Genomic DNA, 13,272 nt, shown 5'->3' with positions numbered 1-13,272 from the left:
CCAGAATGTATGTGGCAGACAGTGAGAGGGAGAAGATGGGTAGGTGGTGATGGCAGAAAGAGATGAAAGGGCAAAACAAATCGACAGTTTGGGAGGAACTCTGCTTCAAAGGGGGCTTCTGGACAGCAAAGTGGAGGAAGGGAGCCCCTAGAAGGGAATCCCACAGGAGACAGGTAGATGACATGCATGTGAACTGGGTAAGTTAGAAGCAATAGGGAGGATTGGGGCTGAGAGGTTACAGCAAAGCCCACTAATATTCAAACTTTAAAACAAACAAAACTGTGCCTGACCACAAGGTGTCTGTCCTGGGAACCAGTAAACACCTCTCTATTCACTTCCACATAGGAAAGTTCCAAATCCCTGTGAGGAAACTTAAGCATGTTACATTAATGGTCTGAGTTAATGAATCATTCATTCAATATGAACTAAATATCATTCTAGATAGAGAGGCAAACATTCTAATTGCTATAAACTTAACTTCTCCAATAAAATAGAGATGTTAATTCCTGATTTACCCATCATTTAAAATTTAAAAAATTTATTATTAGTGTGTGTTTGGAGTACATAATGGTTACATTCATTGTGGGGAACTGACATCATCAAAACTAAAAATTTCTATTCTTTAAATAATACAGTTGAGAAAATGAAAAGAAGACAGGCATAGTGATGCAATTTCTTCCTGTGATGGAAGAAACCTTATGTAATCACCACAGTCACACCTGCCTGGGCACCTGAAAGAGAGGTTGTGTGGTTATTTTCAGCAGAGCTGACTCACTCTCCCTGTTTAGTATGCTCTATGCTAAGTTTGTACTGCTGTGGGGCCATCTAGGGGAACCTCTAGTTCTTCCTGCCTCATGTGGTGGCCATGCCACCCCAGGAAGCTCCTGTCACTCAGTTTTTCTGTCTGAGGAACAAGTAGATTAATAGTTCCCCCTTTATTGAGTTGTCATGAAAATTAACTGAATTAACTTGCAACTAATTGGTTAGAATGTCAATAAGTGAAAGAACTCTTGCCTATCATGTGGGAGGTCCGGGGTTCAATCTCCAGCACAACAAAAAAATAAAATGGGGGGGGGGGAGAAAGAAAGAAAGAAAGAAAGAGAGAGAGAAAGGAAAAGAAAGGAAAGTGAGCAGAGTATTGGCACAGATAAGGGCCACAGCATGGTATTAGATATGTTCATAGTCTTCTTGTGAATATTCCAAAAATTTTAAGCAATGCAAGAAAGGTTGGTGAGTATTATAAACTATGAATCATAATTGTTATGGTGTTGATTCAGATAACGCAGGTAAATATTAGAACCACAACAGAAATTAAGTTTTATTAATCCAAAGCATAAGCCTCCTGCTCCATTGCCTCTGTTAATCAGTGCTTGCTGTATTTCCAAAAGTTCTTATCCATGACTACAAAAATTTTTTAAAGCTGTGAAAATGGAAGGTTTTATTATTTTTCATTTGAGTGCAAAATTGGACCTAACCTTAAATTATTTGGTACCTGAATGAATTATCTATTGACACCAACAAATTATCAAAGTTGCCTAAAATAGTACAAACATATTGGCATAAGATTATTTTGATCTGAAAAGAAATGAGAAAATAAACATACAACAAAAACTTTCTACACTCTCCCTCTTTGTCTAAATTGGTAAAGATTTTCTCCTTCCATTCTCTACCAGAAAACTCAGATGTTAATTACTAGAGACAGCAGCCTGAGATAGTAGCAAAGGAAATTTTATAACAAACCTTGTAAAACCAGTCTTTGTCTTTCTTATATATTTGCCTTCCCACAATTTGCCACTCTAGAAACTAAAACTCCTTTTCTAAAAGCGACCTTTGTTTCTTTTCTAAAATTTTATCATTCTTTTGTTAAGATGTCCTGTAAGCCCATGCATTACGTATCTCTTGAATATTCAGTTGTCCATGTGTGATACACAGGCTAAAAAATTTATGAGTGCTGTTTCCTTGCTTCTGTCTTGTTTTGGTTGGGTTTATAGGAACATAGCTGGAGAATTTAAGATATACTCCCCTAAAATATCCTCAGTTTTGTTTGTTCTCTGTCCTCATAATTCTAGTACATGGGGAAAAGGACCACACTGAGAAGTTTGACTTTGCCTGCTCTCAGAATTGTTTGCTCATTTATGAAGGTTTACAGAGAAAAAGAACTTGCCTGGCAAGCGCAAGGCCCTGACTTTGATGCTCTGTACCAAAAAAAAAAAGTGATAAAATGAGCTTTAATTGCTTCTTTAACTACTACTGAGCCCATTGTATGACTATAACTAATAGTTTATTTTGTTCTTGTTCATAAACTTTTGCCTAATAAGTACACACACACACACACACACACCCATATATTTTTTTTAATTTATATCTTTTCTAACTTCTGCAAACAGGCTGCACCTTGTAGTCGCTTTCATGTTCCTGGGAATGTGGGCAAGTCTTTGCAGGTATGTACTAAGAAAGGAATACATGTATGTTAGGGGATATACACTGCTTATTGGACTCCAAACACCAAACTGCTATCCAAGGGGCCTTTCTCTCCCCACAGCCCAACTACACACTGTCAGTGTGAAATGATATCCTGCTGTTTTAATTTGCATTTTCTGCTCTTTTGATTGGTTGTTTTGTAGTTTTTTCTTCTTCCTGTTATGTTAGTGAACAGAAAACAGTTTGAGACAAATGAATTCAAACTCTTACCTGCCATTGAGGTATTTGCATTGTCATGAACACTCTCTTATTCATACATTCTTCTTGGAGTTAAATCAATTTTGGCATAGCTATCTCCACCTTTTTCTGAAGGAAAAACATGGGTAAAGTCTATCAGTTTAATGCTTCACTAGATGTATAAGGGGAATACCAGCACTCCAACATGTGTGAAAATAACAGTGAATTTTTGTTCTTTGACAGGGGGTGGGCAGAAGGTGATGTATGGGTTGATATTCCTTTTATTTTAAGAATACCTGGGTGAATTTTTCAATGTCACTGGCCCATCATTCCTCAAATGAAAATGCCCCAGGGATAGGTGACACTGTGGTCTAGGATGGGGATTGGGAGCTGATACTGAGGTCCTGGACCCCAGCACACTTTCCCCTGTCCCTCCCTTCCTGTCTTCTTTAAATACCCTGTAGCCTGGTCATGGTGAGACAAGAGCCCCTATAGCTGTGCCTTTACACATGCAGGTTAAGTTTATGCATCTCTACTGGGGTGTACTGTTCACCTCCAGCCACTTTCACCACCTAAGCCATTGCTGGAATTTAGCATCTTACTTCTCAGACCCAGGACTTAGAAGAACGAAAAAGTAAAAGGTTTGTATCAGAACTAGAATTTTTGATAAGGTAAATTAAGAGAGTGTGGGTTGGAGTGGAGATAGAATCCAAAACTGGCCTTTATTTTTTCAAAGTAAATTTTACTGAGAGGAGTCACTTTACTGGTATGGGTCTCTATTGGCCTCTAGAGTCCCTGCAGAAAGTGCATCTTCCTCTGCTCCATTTCCAGATCCTTCTGCAGAGTCTTTCATGCTATAGTTCCTCACAGTACACACAGTGTGAAGCAGGACCTGTGCAGGTGTTTGGTTGAACAGTCCCAGAGCAGAGAAAAATCCATGATAACACAGAGAATGGTGACAGGAATCTGAGCATCCTGATGAATGTCAGGGTAGACTCTTTGGATTGGAATCAGCAAAGATCTATGACAAACTATTTTGGGAATGAATACCACTGTAAAGGCTGTGTTTCAGGGTCATAATCTTAGGCTTTGGGGTCAATCCTCTCAGGCCTTGGGACTATGACCCTGCCTAGGCCCTGAGACACACTCACCTTGTAGCCCTGGCACAAGTCCTCCACCTTGGTGCTATGGTGCCCTTTCATAGTGCCAGCAGATGAGCTGGCTGTCATCTCAGAAGAGCTGGAGCTGCTCTCCATGGGCCTCACACACCAGCTCATCCTCTCTCTTCTCCATCTGTTTGAAGAGTCCAATGAGGCTTCCCAGCTGCTTGTTGACCCAGAGGCTGTCTATGTGAAATGGTGCCCAACACAGAGGACAGAAGCGTATCATCTGTCCCAGATTGTGCTGTGCCCCATAGAGGTAGTGCTCTGTGCACAACTCATAGTAACAGTGCCCATATTGAATGTTCACTGGGTTCGTCATCAGGTTTGGGCAGATGGAGCCAGTGGTGATCTGTTTCGTCTTGTTGATGCCATGATTTTACCTGCAAAGTTTCAGTATTGGATCTAGAGGTAGAGATGAAGCAGGTAGAATTTCCACAGGGATAGAAATACAGTTTTCTTGAGCCTGTGTGCATGCCCTCCACAGGTCACATAGGGCTCTCGCTAAAAGAATGAAATGGTCAGAGTTTATTTACAACATGTACAAATGTCTAGCTATGTTGTCTGATATTACAGCCACTGCCATTCACGGCCATTTAAATATAACTTAATGAATATTTTAAAAATTTAACTTCAGCTTCTCCATTTTGCTATCCATTCTTCAATTGCCCAGTAGATCCCTGTGGCTGGTGTTAATAGGGCAGGCCAGCCATAGAACATCCCATCACTGTGCTGCCTGGAGTAGGAGCCACAGTTTAGTGAGGGAGCATAAAACTCCTTCCCACTCTAATGAGCATCAAGAACAATTAGCACCAGAATTATCACTTTATAACTGGTGGTAACCCTCAGCCAATTGGGTGGTCTATGGAGGATGCCACTGAGACAGCAGATTGTACCTCACCTTCACAATGACCCCCACCCCACACAGGACATCAGATTTATAAAGTCTCAGTGAGGCTCAACCAGTAAGGGGCAAAAGTAACAAAGACATTAAAAACTCTTGGTTTATTCTTTCTGTGTTCCCTCCCTGAGCTGAGGAAAAATAACTGGTAAGAGGCTGGGGTAGGGGAAATGGGCCCCGGGACCCCATTATTCCTGGGGATGGAGCTCTAGAGAACTAGGGAGCTTACTGTCTTCTCCAGGTCAGGGCTTCCTCCAGGAGAAGTGCAGGTGATGGGAACACAGGGAGGGGACAGAGCCTGGTACACAGGGAACATAGAAAGGAGATAGGGATCAGGCCTCTGAGGGACCTGGGGTGCTGGGCACCCTCATGTCCACTCCTGGGAAGCTGCCAACCAGACACTGTGAGGAGGGAGCAGGAGCCACATCTGTACCCATCTCTGGCAGGAGAAGCTTCTGGGAAATCCTCCCTATCTTCTCCCATCTCCACACCAGGGAGATTTTCTGGGAGGGCAACAGAATGGGCTAAAGTTTAGATGCTGGCTTTTCTGCTTAAATGGCAGAATCTGGTTTTAAAAACAGGAATTCAGCTGGGCTTAGTGGTCTACACTTTAAATCCCATCACTAAGAGAGGCTGAGAAAGAAGAATCTCCTAGGTTCCAGCCCAGCCTGGCCAAATTGTGGTCTTAGGGAGATTCCATCTAAAAATAAAAACATACATGTCTACATACATACACGCACACATATTTACATATTTATATGCATACATGTTTACATAAAGGGTGGGGAATGCAGGCCAATGTGCTCTGGGTTCAATCTTTATACCCCAAATAAATAAATAGTTAATTCAGTTACATAAAAAAACCCCAAGAATTCAACCAAAGTTGTCAGATAGGTTCTTTTCCTCTCATAGCCAGGGTCAGTTTCTTGGGGCCACATTCTTCTGCAGGCTTCTATTTTTTGGTAGCCACCCCTTCTTTCAGCCCCCAGGTGCCCGTTCTGGGCCTCATTCACCTTATATTCTGGATCTTCTGAGATGCAGTGTGGATTCCGGTGAAAGCCACAGCACACAAAGGGTGAGGACTTTGAGCAGATTCCCTGGTATTTCCTGAGGTAGAGGGCAGGGCACTGTTGTTTCAGGAAACTTTCTCTCCAAGCCCACCACACTCTCTCAACACCCCAGCTCCCCAATCCTCTTTCCAGGCAACCATTATTTGCATTATTTGGAAATTTTAGGAAGATATTCACCAATCTGCTGTCAGTCCTCTCTGAGGTGCCACTTCCTCCAGTGGAGGGAGTCAGTTACATCAGACTTGAGAAATGAAACTGCTTCAGGAGGTGGGGCCATAGATTCAGGCCAAAGGGATGCTCATGTCCTTTGCACAAAGATTATCCTGAGAGAGTGAGAACATATCAAAAATAGTCTCTTTTAAGCAGCAGACACTGGGGACAAATTAATAACTCAGGAAACTCCCTGTGACCCCAGCACAGGGAAGAGAGGAGCAGAAGGCCCGCAGGGGGCCAGCTCAGCTCTCTGATGAGAGAACTTTCTCTTCTGTCCTCAACCCTCCTGGAGTCCACAGCCTCCTGACCTGTAGTATTTTTAGCTCCTTCTAGGTGACTTGTGGTTTTTCTCACTGCTTTGATGGGGTGAAAAGAGGAAGTGCACAGTGGACTCCTTGGCATTGGGACATCCTCCCAAGTTAGCCTACCACTCTTCTCTGTCATGTGGTGGGTCTCCTTTCTCTCCTCACTGCCCCTTTGCAGGACTCAGGTACTTTTCAACACCAGGTCTCCCTGACCTAGGACAGGAAACAGGGGTAACTGGTGGCCTACTCTTGTCCTGGGGCCCACACACTGTGGAGAAAAGGATCTGGGTTTGGTGGTCAAGTCCTGAGAGCTTCAGCTCCAGCTTCTTCACAAATGAAAAGACAATTACTATCAAGATAGAATTATTTCTGAATGGAAACCAGCAGATCATCACCTTGAAATAACACCTTGAAATATCTGTAGTGTTGGATAAAATAGGCATTTATTGTAAGTGTGCAAGAAATGCTGTGTTAAGAAATAAAGTTAGTAGAGGGCCCTGGAGACATGGGAGGCGACAAAGCTGGATTCTGGGAGCTCTCTAGAGCCATCTCTTGGCCTCTAGCCTGGCTGAGCAGGTGTTGACCTGACAGATGACCACAGTCAGTGATAGGGCAACAGACTGCAGAGGGACATAGACTTCAGATGCCACAGTTCTTCCTGTCAAACAGCTTAGGGTAGAGACAAGAATATTAAACAAGTCCCTGCTCCCACTTCAAACAAAAGACTCTTTCTCAGCACTCTGCCCTCCTGGAAGTCACAGAGCCTTCTGTCATTTTGGAAGTAATTCATGGTGTCCCGGCAGGTCCTGTGGGAGCAGAGCTCACACAGCCCAGGAAAGATCAACTCCTGAGGAAACTAACACACAGACACCTGCGCAGGAATAAACCATTAATTCCCAACCCTATGATGTCTCCTTGATAGACTTCACTTTCATATTTGTACATAGGACTGTGGATTCAGGCTCAGTTCACCCACATTTGTCCTACTGAACCATTAAGAAAAGGAAGCTTGCAAATTCCAAAAAAATCAAACCACCACTACCAACAAACAACACCAAAACAGATCCTGTGTTGTAAGAACTGTCCTGCCTCACCCCTGCTTCCTGTTGTATGAAGGAGAAGATTATTCAGGCAGAAAGCTCCAGGGCTTCGAAAGAGAAAGAGGCCAGAGGAGCCTCAGGTCTGCATCCCCAAAGCCTATGGTGGCACCAGCAGAACTCTGTTATAGAGGAAGCCATCGTCTACAGTGTGTAAGAATGCATTTAATCCTGAGAGTCTGAGGTACCAGGAACAGAGACCCTGCGTGTGAAGTGGGTCATTTGAGACTCTTGAAAACATCTGGGCCTGAGTGTTCTTTTTGTGGGAAGAGTCATTCCCATACAGCCCTTGAGCACTTTCCCTGGACTCCAAGTTTCCTCCTCAACCAGCCCTCCCTGATCCTCTGCTCACATCTGTGCCTCCCTCATCTCAACCCCTCCAAATTCCACTACCTTCTTGCAAAATATTCACTGAATATTTTACTTATTTATGTTGTTTATTCTCAGCTTTCCCTATTAGAATTCAAGTTCCATAAGAGCAGAGATTCTCATTAATATTATTCTTTGTCAGTCTCAGTTGTCTACACTGTTTCAGGCTTAATGATCTGTATTAAATCAAAGAATGTCTGATTTAAACTAGACACACATCTTAAGAAGTACATTCACACCTGTGTCTAATATGTGTGATATGATATGAGTGATGTGTGGCTGTGTGCTGCTGATGCGTTCTGGATTGTAAGTACATTGTATGTACATGTGTGTTGGGGTAGAAGGCATATTATCATTGCCAGTGGTATCAGAAAATTCTGGAGTGAATGATGGTTATTAATTTTCCAGAAAGCTGGTTCACACTGTCATGTAGAATACAGTGAGGGACTAGACTGGGAAAAGATGAAAATGAAAGCAAAAGAAGTTACCCTCTTAGGAAAGAAAGCCAAGAGGAGATTTGAAAGCATTAAAGTCTCAAAGGTATTGTGAGGACAAACTTTCCAGGTAATCATAGGTAAGACAGTAAGCACCATTCAGAGGTAGTAGGAAGGACATAAGGCTATAGGAGGAAGAGTCTGTTAAGACTCCGACTTAACTACTCAGAATAGTGACCATGACAAACCACAGCCTTCAAGGAAGTTTTAACATTCCTTGCAAATAGTCTGTTCATACTTGCCATGCAAGCATGAAAGATTGCTTTTCAAACTCCCATGGTTTGGGCCAAGTGCTTCACTGAAGCCTGCTCAGCGGATGAACTGAAGTTTACAGTAGATAATATTCTCTGGGAAATTCCAGAAGTAGGTAGCAATAGAACGTCTAAAGGTGCTAACATTTATTGAATAATAGCCTCATGCCACACTTGTGCCAATCAACATCCTTAATTGTTCAAGTTATGCTCCCACATAAACATTGTGGGGATTAAAGTTTAATGAGTAGGAAGAAAATTAACCAAAGGCTTCCACTGCCATTTGAGCAGAAAACAGAAAGGATCAGAACACTGAAAAATAGATTGGGAGAGATTCTCTAGTTGGAGGAACAGGAAGTAGAAAGAATGAAAAAAGAAGGATAGAAGCCCAGGAATCTGTGGGATATGATCAGCATATACCACCATATGCACACTGGGACTCCCAGAAGAAGAAGAAGCAGAGCAGAAGAAGAATATTTAAAGAAATAGAGGTTGAAAACTCCAAATTTGCTGAACAACGCTGATCTACACATCAAAGGAACTCAGTGAATTTCAGGTAGGATAAATTCATACAGATTCCTGCCTGGACTAACCATAATAAGATGATTAAAAGAGAGAGACAAAGAATTTTGAAGGCAGAAAGAACCAAATCCTAGATAACATTAGCAGATGTCCTCTTATCAGAAGCCATGGATGTCAGGAAAATATTAATGATATGTTGAAATGGTCAAAAGAAAAAAGATACCTTACCAATACTTCTGTATCCAGATGAACTAGCTTACAAAAATGAAGGAGAAATAAGATATTCCTTGATAAAAATTAGTCCATAATTACAACTTCTGTTTCATAAAAATATTATGAAAGTATTCCAGGCTGACATGAAAGGTCTCTAGACAGGAAACTGAATCCACATATAGTACCAAAAAAGGGTGCTACACAGGTAAATCTCAAAGACAACATAAATATATTTTTTAAAGTTGTTTTCCAGCTATGTGCTTTTTAAAACCAAATAAGTAAAGTAGGTTATGTTGATAGACATGCAGTGTATAAAGGTATCATTTACATGACAAAAATAACACACAGGAAGAAAGGTTAAGTGGAAATATACTGCAGCAAAGTTGGTTTTATGCCAAACCACATTAGCTAGAATTTGTTGTAATCCTCAAATCAACCACATAAAAAATAACTCAAAAAATATTCTAAAAGAAATGAGACAAGCATTAAACTAATAGGCAAGAAAATATGTATTTATCACAAAATAAAGCTGTAATGGAGAAAACTAAGAATAGAAATGACCTAAGATTTAGATATTTAGCAAAATGGCAGATGTAAATTCAGCTTTATCACAACATATTAAATGAAAGTGGATTAAAAACAAGATATTAACAGAACAAGTAAAATAAATTCATGTAACTATGGACTGTCTGAGACACATATTAAATTTAAAAACATTAATAGGATGAATTAAAGAATGAGAAAGGCATAATAATACACAAAGCAAAGCTGGTGTAGCTACAGTAATATCAGGCAATAAGAAAAATATTGCAAGTATAAAAAAGAAAGACTATTTAAAGTGATAGACCTATCAATCCATCAAGGAAAATTAATATTATAAACATATATGTACCTAAGAATGGAATCCTAACATTCATGAAGCAAAGCTGACAGAATAGAAGAAAGAAATAGAAAATATATTTTCAGGCTTTAATAACCTACTTTCAGTAATGCATTGAAGAAGCAGAGGGACAATCAAAAATAAAATAGATTTATCAATACTAAGAACTGTAAATCTAACAGGTATTTGTCACTTTCTCCAACAACCGCAGAAAACACGTTATTCTCAAATGTACATGGAACATTCTCCAGCATAGATCAGTTATGAGACTGTGAAAGTCTCAGTAGCATTAAAGGATAGATATCATACACTGCATGTTCTCCAACCACAGTACAGGGAAGACAGGGATCACTGACAGAAAAAAACTTGGAAAATTCACAAATATGTGCTAATTAAACAACATGTTACTGAAGAATCAATGACTTCAAAGAAAAAATCCATAAGCAAAATTAGAAAATACTTTGAGGAGAATGAAAATGAAAGCACAAGATGCAAAGCTTTATGGGTCACAGTGACATCAGTACTAAGAAGGAAATTCATATCTTAACGCTTCTGCATCCACACAGAAAAACAATCTCAAATGAAGAACTTACTTTCCACTAAATAAACTAGGAGAAAGAAAATTAAATTAAACCCAAAGTGAGTAGGATGAAGAGAAAATTCTTAAATGCAGTCAACAACAACAAATGTTTCACAGATGAGCACTTATAAAATTGAACATTTTGTCATGGCTATGATACAAACAAGAAATCAAAAAAGTACAATCTTAATAAAGTAATGAGACCACTAACTCTATGCCAAAGAAAAAGACCTTTCCAAAATGAAGGAGAAATAAAGGATGAGACATACAAAAGAAGATTGTTCTATTTTGTTCTGAAGATGTAAGCTTTCTATTTTACTTTAAAAGCCAAATGTGCTATTAAATGTCTTTTATTAATTAGCTCAGCCCTTAACTGAAATATTGAGGGCTTGGTCCTTAGCATCTGAGGCCACAGAGGAGGCAGCAAGCAGAGTAGGAGGAAGATTGTGACCAGGAAGGAACAGAATGGAAAGCTTTACCTGACAATCTGATCTCAAGACGTCAGAGAAAGTGGTCCCAGCCATTTTCTGATGATATAAATTTTTGGATTTCTTCCCAGGAGATTATTTCTGAGAGAATTTTTGCCAAATTAGTGTACAGAAAACTTCTATCCTGCACTATATCATTCCCTCCCTTCATTTGCTTGAGGATTTATCTACCTAAGCCATAGTCATAAAAATACAGAGCTTTGGACATCTACTCTCAAAGCTCCATATGACCATGCTTCTACCCCCTTGCTCAGGTCATACAAAAACATTACAAGAAAATGAGTCATGAAGGAGCCTGGGCATTTAATGACAGCTAATAAGCTAATAAAAACAGAACTGACTCTAAAATGTGACACATTTATAAAGGTTATGTTACATATAATTCATAAGCACTGTTTATTAAGATTGCCTAATAAATACATAGTACAATATTGACATACTTCTAAACATGTGTAACACTAACTTGAATGTATATGTGAGTGCAACTCGATTCCTATTTGTTTTGGTTTTCTGTTTCATTGTGGAAGTGGGATAACCATCTAAGCACGTGTAATAAAGTCTCAGTTATATGTGGACAGACAATGGGAGATAGAAGATGGGCAAGTGATGATGGCAGTAAGGAGAGGAGACAGAAAAACCTCCCTACAGTGTTAGGACAAGCTCTCTTTCAAAGGGGACCTGTGGACAGCAAAGTGGAGGAAGGGATAACTTAACAACCAAAGCTCACAGGAGCTAGGTGGATGACCAAGTTGTAAACTGGGTGAGTTAAAAGACAACGGGGAGCATTCAGGTCTAGGGCACACAGGAAAGCACACTAATATGCCAAATTTAAAAAATGTACATGACCACAGGCATCTTTCCTGGGTACCAGCATCACACCCCTCTACTCATCACCAAGTAGGCAAGTTCCCAATCCCTGGAGCAAGGCTTAAATATGTCACAATAAAGGTCTTAGCTAATGAATTATTCATTCATTAGACAATTATACATTATGCATCTGTGATAAACTAAGTCGTGGGCTAGGTACAAAGGAAAACATTCCAATATCTATACACCTTTATTATTTTATCAATGAAATGATAATCTTAATTTCTGACTTACCCATCTTTCTGGACCTATCCTTTATGACGGTGGTTGGCAAAGCTTTTCATCAGTTTTTCTCTATTGCTCTGTTAGTGGATACTGTGGCTCCCAAGGGACTCCTATTCGGCACTGCCCCCTCCCTAGTTGCTGGCCCTGTACCCCTGCTCTGCTCTCCCTATTGCTGTAAGTGGCTCTGCCATCCTAACCTGACAAGTGTGTCAAACTTTTTCATTTCTTTCCCAGGACCACGGTGGTGTGAAATTCCAGAATCTCCAATCCCCATCACCACCCTGAGTGCTGGGTGCATAAAAAATAAGTGGATTCCAAGTTAGACTAGTTAGAGGTGGGCATTAATGACGACCTCTCTAATGGCGGAGACTTTTCTCCATGGGTAACTTAGCAGCTCCTTTCATCATGGGGTTTGGTATCTTCAGCACAGCTTCCAGGCATGAATCAGGATGATTTCTAAACCCAGGAGTCTCAAAGGACAAAGGCATGAAGAGCTGTGAAAGATAGGTGGTCATGGGAGGGTCTAGAAGGGGACATACATCACCTCTGCCCACCTCCTACTACCCACAACTCAGTCACATGGCTCTGCTCACTGCTGAGTGAGGCTGAGAAAGAGTCTAACTCTGAGTCGAGGGGGAAGAGTATTGGGGCTGCACCAGACACAGGATAACCTTGACCCAGGTGCAGTGCTGACTCTCATTGTGCCTAGCCAGGCCTGTGTCTTTTCCTGCCATGGTCCAGGAACCAGCATCTACCCTGCATTGGGTGGGCTGGGATATTAGGACAGAAGTACACCATTGCACCATCTTGAGCAACTAGAGAAATGGTGCTGTCAGATGAGTCTGACAATTATAAATTATGTAAATGTGAAAAGAATTTGTCTGTGGTAGTACAGATATGTAATCCTAGCACTAAAGAGGATGAAGTAGGAGGATTGTGAGCCTGAGGTCAGCCTAGGCTGCAAAGAAACAAACAAACT

Source organism: Heterocephalus glaber, unplaced genomic scaffold, assembly GCF_053883595.1.
Source record: "Heterocephalus glaber isolate CG9 unplaced genomic scaffold, H.glaber_assembly_v1.0 deba00001472, whole genome shotgun sequence".
Taxonomy (NCBI): Eukaryota; Metazoa; Chordata; class Mammalia; order Rodentia; family Bathyergidae; genus Heterocephalus; species Heterocephalus glaber.
Note: the sequence above shows the minus strand (reverse complement) of the source record.